Source organism: Pinus tabuliformis, chromosome 6, assembly GCF_031772625.1.
Source record: "Pinus tabuliformis cultivar Carrire ecotype Pingquan chromosome 6, CPIR1, whole genome shotgun sequence".
NCBI classification, from domain to species: domain Eukaryota; kingdom Viridiplantae; phylum Streptophyta; class Pinopsida; order Pinales; family Pinaceae; genus Pinus; species Pinus tabuliformis.
Window position 1 is genome coordinate 930,862,325 of NC_142292.1, and position 12,102 is coordinate 930,874,426.

Here is a 12,102-nt window from a genome sequence, read left to right on the forward strand (position 1 = left end):
TTAATATTTATAGAGTGAATTTCCCACGGGGGCTTCACTCAATGAACCACTAACATATCACGTGCATCTGTGGCATGCTAAAAAAACCCTAATTTCCCTACATATTGGAAAATACCTATAAAAATCACATTATTTAAACCCCTACCAATATGAACCTAATACACCTTCCCAATTTAAAATACCCCTACTTTCACCAGATATTGTAGGTATCTGATTTTTCATTAACATTTTTTATACCCCTTTATATTTTCTCATTAACTTTGACCTCCATTTTTTATAGCTGCCAAAATAAAAACCTCTTACCCCTACTATATACTCAATATATTATGTCATTTTTTTCTTCAACATATATTCCCCAATATGAACACATGTGGTATGGTATTGCCCCCCCATTGAAGCCCCCATGGAATTTCCATGCTCAATTTTTCCACTATCACCATAACAACATCATGTTGTTTTGATGTATTTGGTAATCCCGTGATGAAGTCCATGGATATGGCTTCCCATTTCCACTCAATGATTGGAATTGGTTGTAGTAATCTCATTGGATGTCTACATTCTACTTTGTCTTATTTTCATTCCAAGCATGTAGCAATATACTTATTTATTTCCTTCTTCATTCCTCGCCAATAATATATATATATATATATATATATATATATATATATAGATATATTAGATGTTATCATTTTCTAGTAACTAGGATGACCTGAATAAGGTATTTTGTGAAACTTATCCATTATGAGTTTCTTCAAGTTGGTCACACAGGGTACATACCATCTATATTTGAACAAAAACATACCATCATTAGTGATCTTATAATTATTTTTTATTTCTCCTTATAGTTCCCGTTATAAGTATTCCTTCACATACTGAAAAATATCATCATGCAGCAATGCCTCCTTAATCCTTTCTTTGTTGTGAACTTCATAAGTGCTCATGGCTACCGAGTGCGCTGCTTGTGTAACACTTACCTTGCCTTGATCAAACAAGTATCTTAGTCCCCCATGATATGTTATCAACACAAAACTTCTCCCAAGAAAGTAGCACCTCCACATCTTTAGTCCATGCATGATTACTACTAGATCCAAGCCATGAGTAACATAGTTTTTTTCATTCTCATTTAGTTTCCTTGATTCATAATAGATTACATTTTCTTCTTGCATGAAGAATCCACCTAGCCCTCCCACGCAAGCCTATGTGTAAACTAGGAAATCCTTTTTTGGGTCTTTTATTCTCAAATGATCTAGGTGGATATTGGTGGCCACCCACATATCCCACCTAGACCTCTAGTCAGTTTCATTTGTTTCCTTGTTTATTTCAACATTTACTATTTTTGGAATACTTTTGGGTCCCGAACTTCCGGAGCAATTTTGACCCCCTAAATGATGTTTTTATTTAGGTCTGCTACAGGGCCATAGCCATAAGAAAGGGATTACAAAAAATCTCATAGTACTCGAACAAAAATTTCCAACAAGGTATTGTACATGACAAATGAAGATAATATGACCAAGCTATGACCCCAGGAATTTGGTTGCCCAACTAACCCCAACAAGGGCCACAAACTCTTGGTGTTACTTCCCCTAGGGTTAGGGTTTTGGTTGTTTAGGGTTTTATCATGTTTTTCAATATTAAATAGGCCCTTGAGCCTCATTGTAACACAGTTCAGAGGCATGTAGCTGCCACATCTCTTCTTAGAGATAAGCTACCATCACCCGAGCTAGCCTTATTATCATTATGTTTGTAAACATATTTCAACATTTGATAGTAATGAAAGGAAATATTATTTCTGTTGCATCTTTGTATTTATGGTTATATCTGTAATTTGTTGCGTTCATTTTTAAATTCAAATAAGTGGTATTAGAGCGGTTTGCTCTTTCTCTGTTTTTTTTTTGCATGTCCCTAGTGAGGTCAGAATATAAGGAGTTAGGGCTTGAACTGGTTGAACCTTTGCAAGACCTACTTCACAAATCCTAATGGATTCCCATGGGGAAAGAAAATAAAGATGAGATCCTTTCACAATCTTGCTTGAAGAAGCCCTCGAGAGATAGAGGAATGCGATAATGGACAACTTTTCCCAGATACTTCAGCAGCTGCCCATAGGTGATGCATCTACTTCTAGTAGCTACTCTGGAAGCACTACACCCTTTAAGATACAAGTTAACTTTTACATTCCAATATTTGACGGTCAGATAGATGTGGACAACGCAGATAAATGGTTAAATATGCTAGAAGGATACTTTTCTATTCATGATTTTTCCATCCGGGAAAATATTACTTTTTCTCTTCTCAAAGTCACCCCCCATGTCAAGGATTGGTGGGAAACCTACTATGAGGAGAAGGATGAAAGTACACCCTCACTATTTTTGGCCACACCCACTTGGAATTTGTTCCAGGATGCCATCAAGGAGCAGTACTACCATGTCGGGTGCTATGAGGACAAGTACATAAAGTGGACCAAACTATGATAGGGAAGGGACTATGACATGTCAGAGTTTACCAATATTTTTCATACCCTTCGCACAAAGTTGGGTATCAAGGATTCTGAGAAACATTTGGTACTCAAGTACCGCAACTGCCTACACAAGTACATCTAAGATGAGGTGGTGTTCTTGGACATTCCTCGCTCAGCACGACATACTAATATGCTGCCAAGATTGAGTAGAAGCTTAAACAGAAAAAATGAGACTTTGGATATGTGAAGCCAAAGTAAGGGAAAGGCACCCCTAAATTGTAGAGCAAAGGACAAAGCCAAGGTAGGACGACCCAGTATAACCCGCTGAAGGTGCAAGAAAAGAACAACACCACGGAGACAAAGAAGGACACGGGAAAGTGGTGTGAGTTCCATAAGAGCTCCACTCACAACACAAGTGAGTTTCAATCCAAGAAGTCACTCATAGCCAAGCTAAAGGCTTCTGAGTCTCATGCATGTTCTAACTCTGAGTGAGAACCTGACAACAAGAATGAAAAAGGGGATCATATCATTGGTGCGAAACCCAATGCCACTGTGGCCATCACCATGATCCCAAATATTGAGCCTAAAGATCCAGAAGAGGGGGAGAGCCTATTCTACTCACAAATGTGGTTGAAGGGTTCTCTGTTGTAGTTCATTGTCAATAGCAGGAGCCAAAAGAACCTCATTTCAGTAGAGGTCGTGAAGCGGCTGGCCCTACCGCCTACAACACATCCAATGCCATACACCATTGGGTGGCTTCACCAAGGATGGGATTTCCACGTCAGCTAGTAGTATCACCTTCCCTACAATATCAAGCCATTCACGGATGAGGTACTATGTGATGTTGCTCCTCTTGAAGCTTGTGATGTATTATTAGGACAACCATACTTATGGACGAAACATGTTGTATATGAGTCTAGACCCCACTCTATTATTATTTCTTTGGGTACTAAGTTATATACGATACCGGAGGTAGCCCCACCTACTGCCATCTCTTTGATCTTTGATAAGAAATACAGTAAGGTCATCTCTGTTGGCTTCTTGGGCCCTGACCCAAGTTCAGAAGAGTTATTAGCCAAACAAATCCCATAGCTACCAGCCCTTTCGGCAACAACCCGCGGAGCGTGGACTGAGGTCTCACTCGAGGTAGCAGGGGAGGGTGCTGGAACCAAGTTTCTGCACCCTTGGGATGTATTGATGTGGTCTAGAGGGGTCGTAAACCATTTTGTGGCCTCACACCACTCTAGACTATTATCGGGCTTCCGCGAAGATCCGCGCGGGTGTACTTTCTTCTTAATGGAATTGTTATAGATCTGATCTTCTAGTTATTATATTTAAGCAAACATTTAACAATAAAACCCAGTGCGCGCAATCATAAAAAGATATAAACTCATATAACAGATGCATAAACCAGAACACAATAGATCCGTGATACTTTAGAAACCACTTATCTTTATTGAAATCTCCGTCAACACAACCAGATCTGTCTTTTGCACTCAGCTACAAGGGTCCACGCACACAACTGCTGACTTTACCAGGCCTCTGCGCACACAGCTGTAGAGCCTCTATCTATCTACCAACACCCTTGACTCGGACTTATAGATGCAGATAATACTGTCTTTACAAACCCATAACACCAAGATCCAAGACAAAGACTTCTAAAAAACTGACTTCTAGCCATAGAGCCTTGCTCTATTTATACATTCCCATGCTCCGCGGACCATGGGCAGGCCGACTCACTTCCTATTATTTTTCATTATTTTCGAGCGGACAATCCTTTGACTTGACTCATTACAATTCGCGCTTCATGCACTTCGCGGAGTCTTTACTATACCTTTTTCCCAAAATTGTGGACTTAGGGTCCCAAAACCGTTACGCGGGTCCTCCGCTACCCAACAAGCCCCCAACACAATCAATGTGACTCATCCCGAGTGACTCGGCTAGTGCAATAATCTTTGTGTGAAGGTCATGCAACAACTTTTGTGCTTTGCTTACACTTGCAACAAATTCTTTCACCATCTTCTGTACTTGTTCTACGTGAGCCGTCGATGCATCAGTATTTTCTTCAGTCACCAGTTTGGTTGCATATGCTACCTACATGTGGGCCACCTTTCGCTCGATGGTGGTGGAAACCTCAAACGCCTGATCAAGCCAAGGCTAGATCCGTTCTTTAATTACTACTGCTTTTTGCCGAGCGGCGTTAGCCTGTATCTTAAGAGCCTGAGCCTCCCTCATTTTGGCCAAATGCTGCATAATAGCAACTGTCTGCGTGGTCCCCTTGACATTATCATAGGCTTGCTGTAGCTCCCTTGCCTCTATTTCCAACTGTTGTAAGGTTGGATCCTCCTGTAGGGACATGAGCATAAGAAGTGATTGATCCAACACATCAGAGCACTCCTGCATAGCACGTGCTATTGTTTCTCGTCCGGATTGAATGATGCCTCTCCACTGTTCGGTGACCTCTGGTGGTGTAGAAGGTTGTGCTTTGAGTTTTAGCTCTGCAATCTGCAAGCTAAGAGCTAACTGAATCCTCGCAGCCTCCTCCTTTTCTTTGTGAAACCCTCTAGCTAGCTTGTGGATTCGTATGCCAACAGGCAACTCGACCGCAATCTCCAGCTCAGGGGCACATGAACATGCTTCCCCTACAAGTTGCTCCAACTACTAACTCTGTGCGACCACTTTGTCCCGTTGGAGGCTCAACTATTCTATATTAATTCTCTGTTCGCTAAATACTTGTTTTATGCGTCCTTCCCTGGCGTGGAGCTCCATCGTTGCACTGTCCTAGAGCTGGTACAAGCTTTTACGTGGGAGGGTAGCCAAATTTAATCCAAGCCTCGTAAGCTGGCCCACCATAGCTCTGTCTGCCGCATTTTTTGTTATCAATGCTCCTGCTAGGATCGCGATAGTATTAGCCATTTGGGCCTTTAGTAGCTTCTCAGTGGCTGACATACCTGTAACGCCACGAGTAGCGATGGTTCTCACCTGCGAGGCCCATGTCCCAAGTTCCTGTATCTGTGCGCAGAGCACCCCCAACAAAATTTGTTGCTCCGACATGGCCTTGTCGATTGCTTCCCGGGTGACTTCGTGAAGTGTGTCCCCTATGTCACCTAGGTCGCCCTCAGTCAGTGTGGTCAGTTCTCCGTCCCATTTAGACACCTTAGCCTTCTTCCGCGATTTTGTCCGTTCTATCGGCTGTGGCCATTTTGAGGGCGCACCCGTGGTGGTTGGTGGCGTTCCTTCCGTCCTTGTATCCGTGGCCGTCTCTATGGGCACCTTTGGACTGCTTTCGTCCTTTGTCGTCGCAACCCCTTCTGTGGGTGTTTTACCTATAGAAGCCTGTGCTGCCTCCTGGGCCACCCGTACTTTTGTAGCGTGTTGTTCGTTCCTCTTTTGCTGTGCTATGCTCTTAGCTTCAGTCTTCTGTTTTTGGATAGAGGTCTCATCGCGCCCCACCGCGTCGGGTCCGCGCCACTCTGGTGGCCAGGTATCCAATACTACAAAGACATCCTTGTCAATGGCAATGAAGGGGAGTGTGGACCACATCTGGTCTGGGTCCTTGCATGCCTGGATGTATACATAGTGCATGTCTACCTTAAACTCAGCGATGTTATTCACACTGTCATATGTCTCGTCGGATAGACGGGGTTGCTAGTTGATCCAGTGTTGGACGTTTTCTTCCCTTAGTATCCAGAAAATCTTGATGCCTCGAATTCTTGCAGCGTCCCTTGTCGCCCAGAGCGACGCGTATTTGGTGGCTTTTGGCCAATCCTGGTCCAAGGAAGGGAACTGGCTATCTTCGAGTAGTTCACTTGTAAACAACATGATGGATAACAGCAACCATGCATAGTGGAAAGTCTTACCCTCCTCTTGGACCTCCCTGCAGTTGGTTAGGAATTCGTCACAGAGGAACTGTGCCCAATTGAACCGTTCCCCTTCTACTCACTGCTCCGCTAGCGCGACGACTATTGTTGGGACCTCATTGGTGCGGCTTTTCTACATCATTTTTCCTGCCAGCAACTGGGTAGCAACACAAACCCCTTTGTTTAGAATACTGTAAATAGCATACCCTCGCTGCTTCTTCTCCAAATTGTATTTATTTTTCAAGGTTTCCATCATCGTCACATCGCCACTCATAGCAACTATTTCCATGGGGTCCTTGCCTTCATAGGGAAGCTGCATGATCTTGTGAATAAGTTTGGCCATGATGGGAATGGGTTTGTCTATCCATAAGTATCCATCGTGTACCAAACAGAGTAATTGTCGGATGACCAATATTGTGATGGGGGGCCGTTGAAAATGTGGAATAGATAGGAGACAGAGTAACCCAACTTCCTCCACCTTTCGCAGCCACTTCCTTGGCTAAAGTGTTGTAACAGTTCCCTCCACACTTTGCTTCATTAGTTTGCTGGTTGCCAAATGGGGAAGCTTATCGGTATCTGCAAGGTCCCAGTCTTCAAACTTCATAGTCGAGATGCGGCCGGTCGCCGTTCCTTCAAGCGGCACCTCTTTAGGAAGGGACGAGGTGATGAGTATGTTGTCAACATCATCTAGATTTATAGGGACCTTAGCCTTCCCTTTTCTTGGAGGAACATACTTGGGTCGTCTTACTGGCTGGATATCTTCTTTGCCTTCTTCGTCTAGTTTTATTTCTTCAACATAGGTCAGAGGTCCCTCTTCCTCCTCGTCGCTTTCAATAGTAATAGCTTTGCCCTTTTCTTCCATTGTGAGCTTGCTAAATTGCAGATTTCACGGCGACATCCTTATGGGTCCTGGTATTTGGGGGTCATTCTTGGTCCGTGGCATCCTAGGTGATTTAGGGATTTCAACTACCTATGGCATAGGATTCTATGGAACCTCCTTAGTGGGGGTTATTGACCTGAGTAATGACTCTTGTATTTCCTTTGGCAATTCCTGAAACCACAAGCTTTCTTTCATCAGTTTTTCATTCATCTTGCTCCTCTCGGTTTGAACCCACGGCGTCCTATTCTTTGAATGATCAAGCTTTGTTGTGTGCCCCTTCACTTGCTCGTTATATACGATTTTGAATTCAAATTAGACCTTTCACCCTATTCGTGGCTCATTAATGCTATCTTGGCGGTTACCCCTGTTCCTTAATTGCCTGCCGCCTGCTCCTCGATGTCGTAAATGGGACATCTTATCATGAACAGTAACTGCAACAGTCGCCTTCTATCCCTCCCACATGGTAGTGCAGCCCCTAGTACGCGGGTGCATTCTATGCATTTGACTGGCCCTGCGCACCATGGCCGAATCGCGCAGCTTTCCTGCAACTTGTTTTATAGTCCTGCACCCTCTTTCAACTGCGTGGAGTGCTGAGACTGGGCCTCCTATAGATAGTCAGGTGGTCACACCTTTCGTGTGAGCCTTCCTTTTCCCTGCTAGCCCAGGCCACGGGCACCCTTCACGTACCTTCAAATTGAATAGCTTCTTGTGGTTTGTACTCCCTTGTTCAGTAGGGTGCAGTCGCAACCATGATAGCAGGGTCATGGCTTGTGCTAGGATTGTAGGAGGGCCGACTAGGTCTGGTTCCTTCCCTCATGTGCTCGCACGGTCCATTTGTGGGTCTCCTATTTTTATTTTTTCAATTTCTTCGTCCAGCCTCGCACTTTTCCTTCTTAGTCTTGCCCCTCTTTCCTCCAGTTCACGAAGTCTCAAGCTACCGTGCTAAATGGCTTCCTGCAACCACTGGATCCTTTCATCTAGGTTTGTTCATTCAGTTTGAACGGTAGGGGCAGTGGTCGGGGAATTTCCCTTTACTTCCCGTCCGACCGTGGATAGAGTTTCCTTGGCACACCCTGCTCTGTTTACAGTCTTATCGGCCCAACGAACCCTTGTTACACAGATTCAGTTGGGTCGATGGTTGCACAACATACCACTGTGTCCGCCATTGTAGATGGGTGGCCGCCCTGCTCTGTCTTGGCTGCCCTGGCTGCGTTTTCCACGCACGTCCGCCAATCCATACCTGGAACTGCCTTCTACCTCCGCGCTCATTCCTCCTCATCTTCCTTTGTGCACACCACCCTAGTGTGATTGCCGTGCACAGTGCCTCTTCCATTGCCCCCTGTGGCTTCAGCCTTATGATTGAAGTTCCGCTAGGATTGACAAAATCCTCCTCCTTTGTTGTGTCATTGTTGTCATGCCTCGGTTGTCATGCGTCGTAGTGATCTAATCATCATGTTACAGTTGAGTGTTGTGACTTCATGCAATCGGTTCTCCATATTTCGATCTCCTCATTTGAATTTGAGGTGCAGGAACTGTTGCACTCCCATGAGATTCTCCCATCCACTGTGGGATTCACCCGATCCTAGTCTTGCGCTATTATCTGGCAGATGTAATCCAGTTCATTGTCATTGTCCTCGTCGTGCACTAGTTTAGTATAGCATGCTCCTTCAGCTGGGTCCAGTGGAACTATTACCTGGAGTGACTTTTTTTTGAACGTCATTTTCCATCTTTTTAAGTTGATGACCCCATTCATGTCTGTGGCCCAATCTATTCCTAGCAATGTAGGGTATGGATTACTGTCATCGACAATTTCTATTACCTCAAAGTCAGTTTGCGTACTTACACCTTCAATGTCCACTGTCACCCCTTGTAGTCATCCCATTAGTAAGATCTTTTGTTGGTTGGCCATCCTCAGTTGAATAGGAGACCACTACAGTGCGGGCCTACCCATGCGTTCCCACGTTTGCTTAGGCAACACATTCGCATCCGACCCTAAATCTAGAATGACCTGGTCCATTGCGCACTTTCCAATTTGCGTCGTCATTCGCATCTCCCGTCCGATGCACAGAGCATGTTTTCCCAGTTTCCCGACTATGCATGGCTCCCTCGACCCTGCACACTTAGTGATCAGCTCTTGTAGTCCTTTAACAACTCTATTGTCGCGCATCAACTTCATACATGTCTCTAAAAGGTGGTAAACATAGAGGGATCCATTCTCGGCTCAATTGGGTCCCCTATTCCTGGAGTAGAGACTTTCGTGAAGCTTTTCTGAGCTTCTTTAGACATCTTCTTAACATGTTCCATCTCAAAGCCAGGTTCCCTTGTAGGGGCATTGTGACCCGTCTCATCTTTGGCAGGATATTTTCGCGCATCTCCCCCTATACCTGTGCCGCTTCTTAGTACCATGTTTACACTGGGGTCCTCTTCGCACTGTTTTCGACTTCATAATTTGGAAATTTTGAGTTGGAGTGGGCTGTAATACCCCCTTTTGTGCATCTGGGCAATTAGCATCGGACAATCTACCATTTCATGGTCAAACTGCTCACAGTACGGACATGATATTCTCGTAGGGTTAGTACAATCGCGAGCATAATGCCCCGGCCCACCACAATTATAACAGATCAGTTGTCTGTGGCCCTGTCCAGGCCCCATTCCTCTTCCTCGTCTGCATCCTTGGAATTCCCCCGTGGGCCCTGCAACTGGATTGAAACCCCGCGCCTCAGTCTGCATTCGATAGGCTGGGGTCCTCTCCATCATTAGCTCATAGCTTCGACAACTTTGCTCATCGTGACCTACTAACCTACAGAAGTTGCAATACAGTTGCTGTGGAGTCTGGGTATACTTCTGCAACAGGTGGCAGTTGTCTATTGCATGCTTTCCTCCTACTTGACAAATTGCACACCATAGGGTAGGTGCCGCACTTGGTCCTGCTTGTACTTCCAACCTTAATGGCATTAGCCCCCCTCCCACCAGATAATTCGCGAATACGGGGCAGTGGTCTTTTTCGTGACCTTGACCTTTGCATTTGATGCATCCTACTTCTGTATGTGCCTCCAGTCGGGGCACCCTTTCTTGCTTCAAGCTTTGCATTTCTAAGCATAGGTTTTGTAGTTGCGCGTGGATTTGTTGAACTCCCAACCTCAGATCCTGTATTGGAGTTTCATGCAACCTCATCGCTATCTCTAATGCTTCATCTTAGGTTGAGATATTTTTCTGTGATAGTGTCATCCTCAGATGTGGTGTCAATGACGCCACGAACCATGTGTAGTGTTGCGCATCCGTCAGCGTCATGTTTGCCTCATGGATTGTACTTTTCAATCTCTGATCCAGATCCCACGGAGTTTCACTAGGCATCATCGCGATCTCCTTGAATCCGATGATTGACTGTGTTTCTAATTTTGGTCGGCTAAATTCTTTGTTCAACGCGTCCTGAATCACTGCTATTCCTGCATTCAGGTGATCGCTAGAGTACTTTATATACCATGTCAATGCGCGGTCCTGCAACGTGCTCACCAGAGAAGCCTTTTTGATGTTCTCATCTATTACGCCTTGGGCTTCCCATACAGCCTTTACCACGAACCAAAACTGATCTGGTTCCTCATTTCCTATGCCTCTAAGTACCAACAACTTGATCGCACCTGCCATCCCTACCCTCGATGGTGGCGGCGGTGGGGTAGGTGAAGATGGGTTGGATGTAGGTGAAGTAGGTGATGGCATGGACGACAGTGGTATTGGTGGAAAGCACTGCTTTATCAATCAGACTGCACTTCTCGAAGAGAACCCTGCGAGCTCCTCCTCGCTTTCTCATGAGAATGAAATCAGAGGACTATTTTCTAATCCTTCGGTCCCTTGGTAGCCTCTTCCACTCCTCGTTACCCCAAACATCAATGGATGCGCATAACCCATTTTTCATATAACAACATTTTAATCCAAGTGTTCAACGATTTGATGTACTTACCCCGCGACCCTTGGAGAAATTGCCTTTCTACCTCGCTGTAACTCACAATTGTGTCTATCACAAACTCGTTATAAACCCTCCTATTACTCAATCCAACCAGTGATCTACTGCCCGTGCGATTTTGTGTTCAGATTCTTCTAGCCTATGCACCAACTCTGGAGTCCACACGATGGGTTGATCCAGTTTGCACCTTCCCAAACTGTCAGCTAGCCTCGTGATCCTCTCATACAGCTCTGTCGAGAATGACATGAAGAAAATTTCATGGATTTCTCTATATATGTAGCGATCCAGCCACCGTTCCTTAGATATCCGTGGGTCTCTATTTTCTTGTACCATGAATTTGTGAAGCTTCTGATCCAACCAATCTTCAAGTTCTTTCTTTGTAGGGTTCCAATGTTCCAACATCAGACATCCCTTAGGCAGATCCCGGTCTCGGCAACAGAACCATTTGTTGGCTTATTGGCCCCTGACCCAGGTTCAGAAGAGTTATTAGCCAAAAAAATCCTGCAGCTACCGGCCCTTTCGGCAACAGCTCGCGGAGCGTGGACTGAGGTCTCACCTGAGGTAGCAAGGGGGGGTACTGGAACCAGGTTTCCGCACCCTTCGGATTTCTTGATGTGGTCTGGAGGGGTTGCGAACCATTCTGTGGCCTCGCACCACTCTGGACTATTATCGGGCTTCCGCGAAGATCCACGTGGGTGTAATTGCTTCTTAATGGAATTATTATAGATCTGATCCTTTGGTTATAGTCTTTAAGCAAACATTTAACAACAAAACCAAGTGTGCGCAATCATAAAAAGATATAAACTCATATAACAGATGCATAAACCAGAACACAATAGATCTGCGATACTTCAGAAACCACTTATATTTATTAAAATCTCTGTCAACACAATCAGATCTATCCTGTGCACTTAGCTGCAGGGGTCCATGCACACAGCTGCGGTCT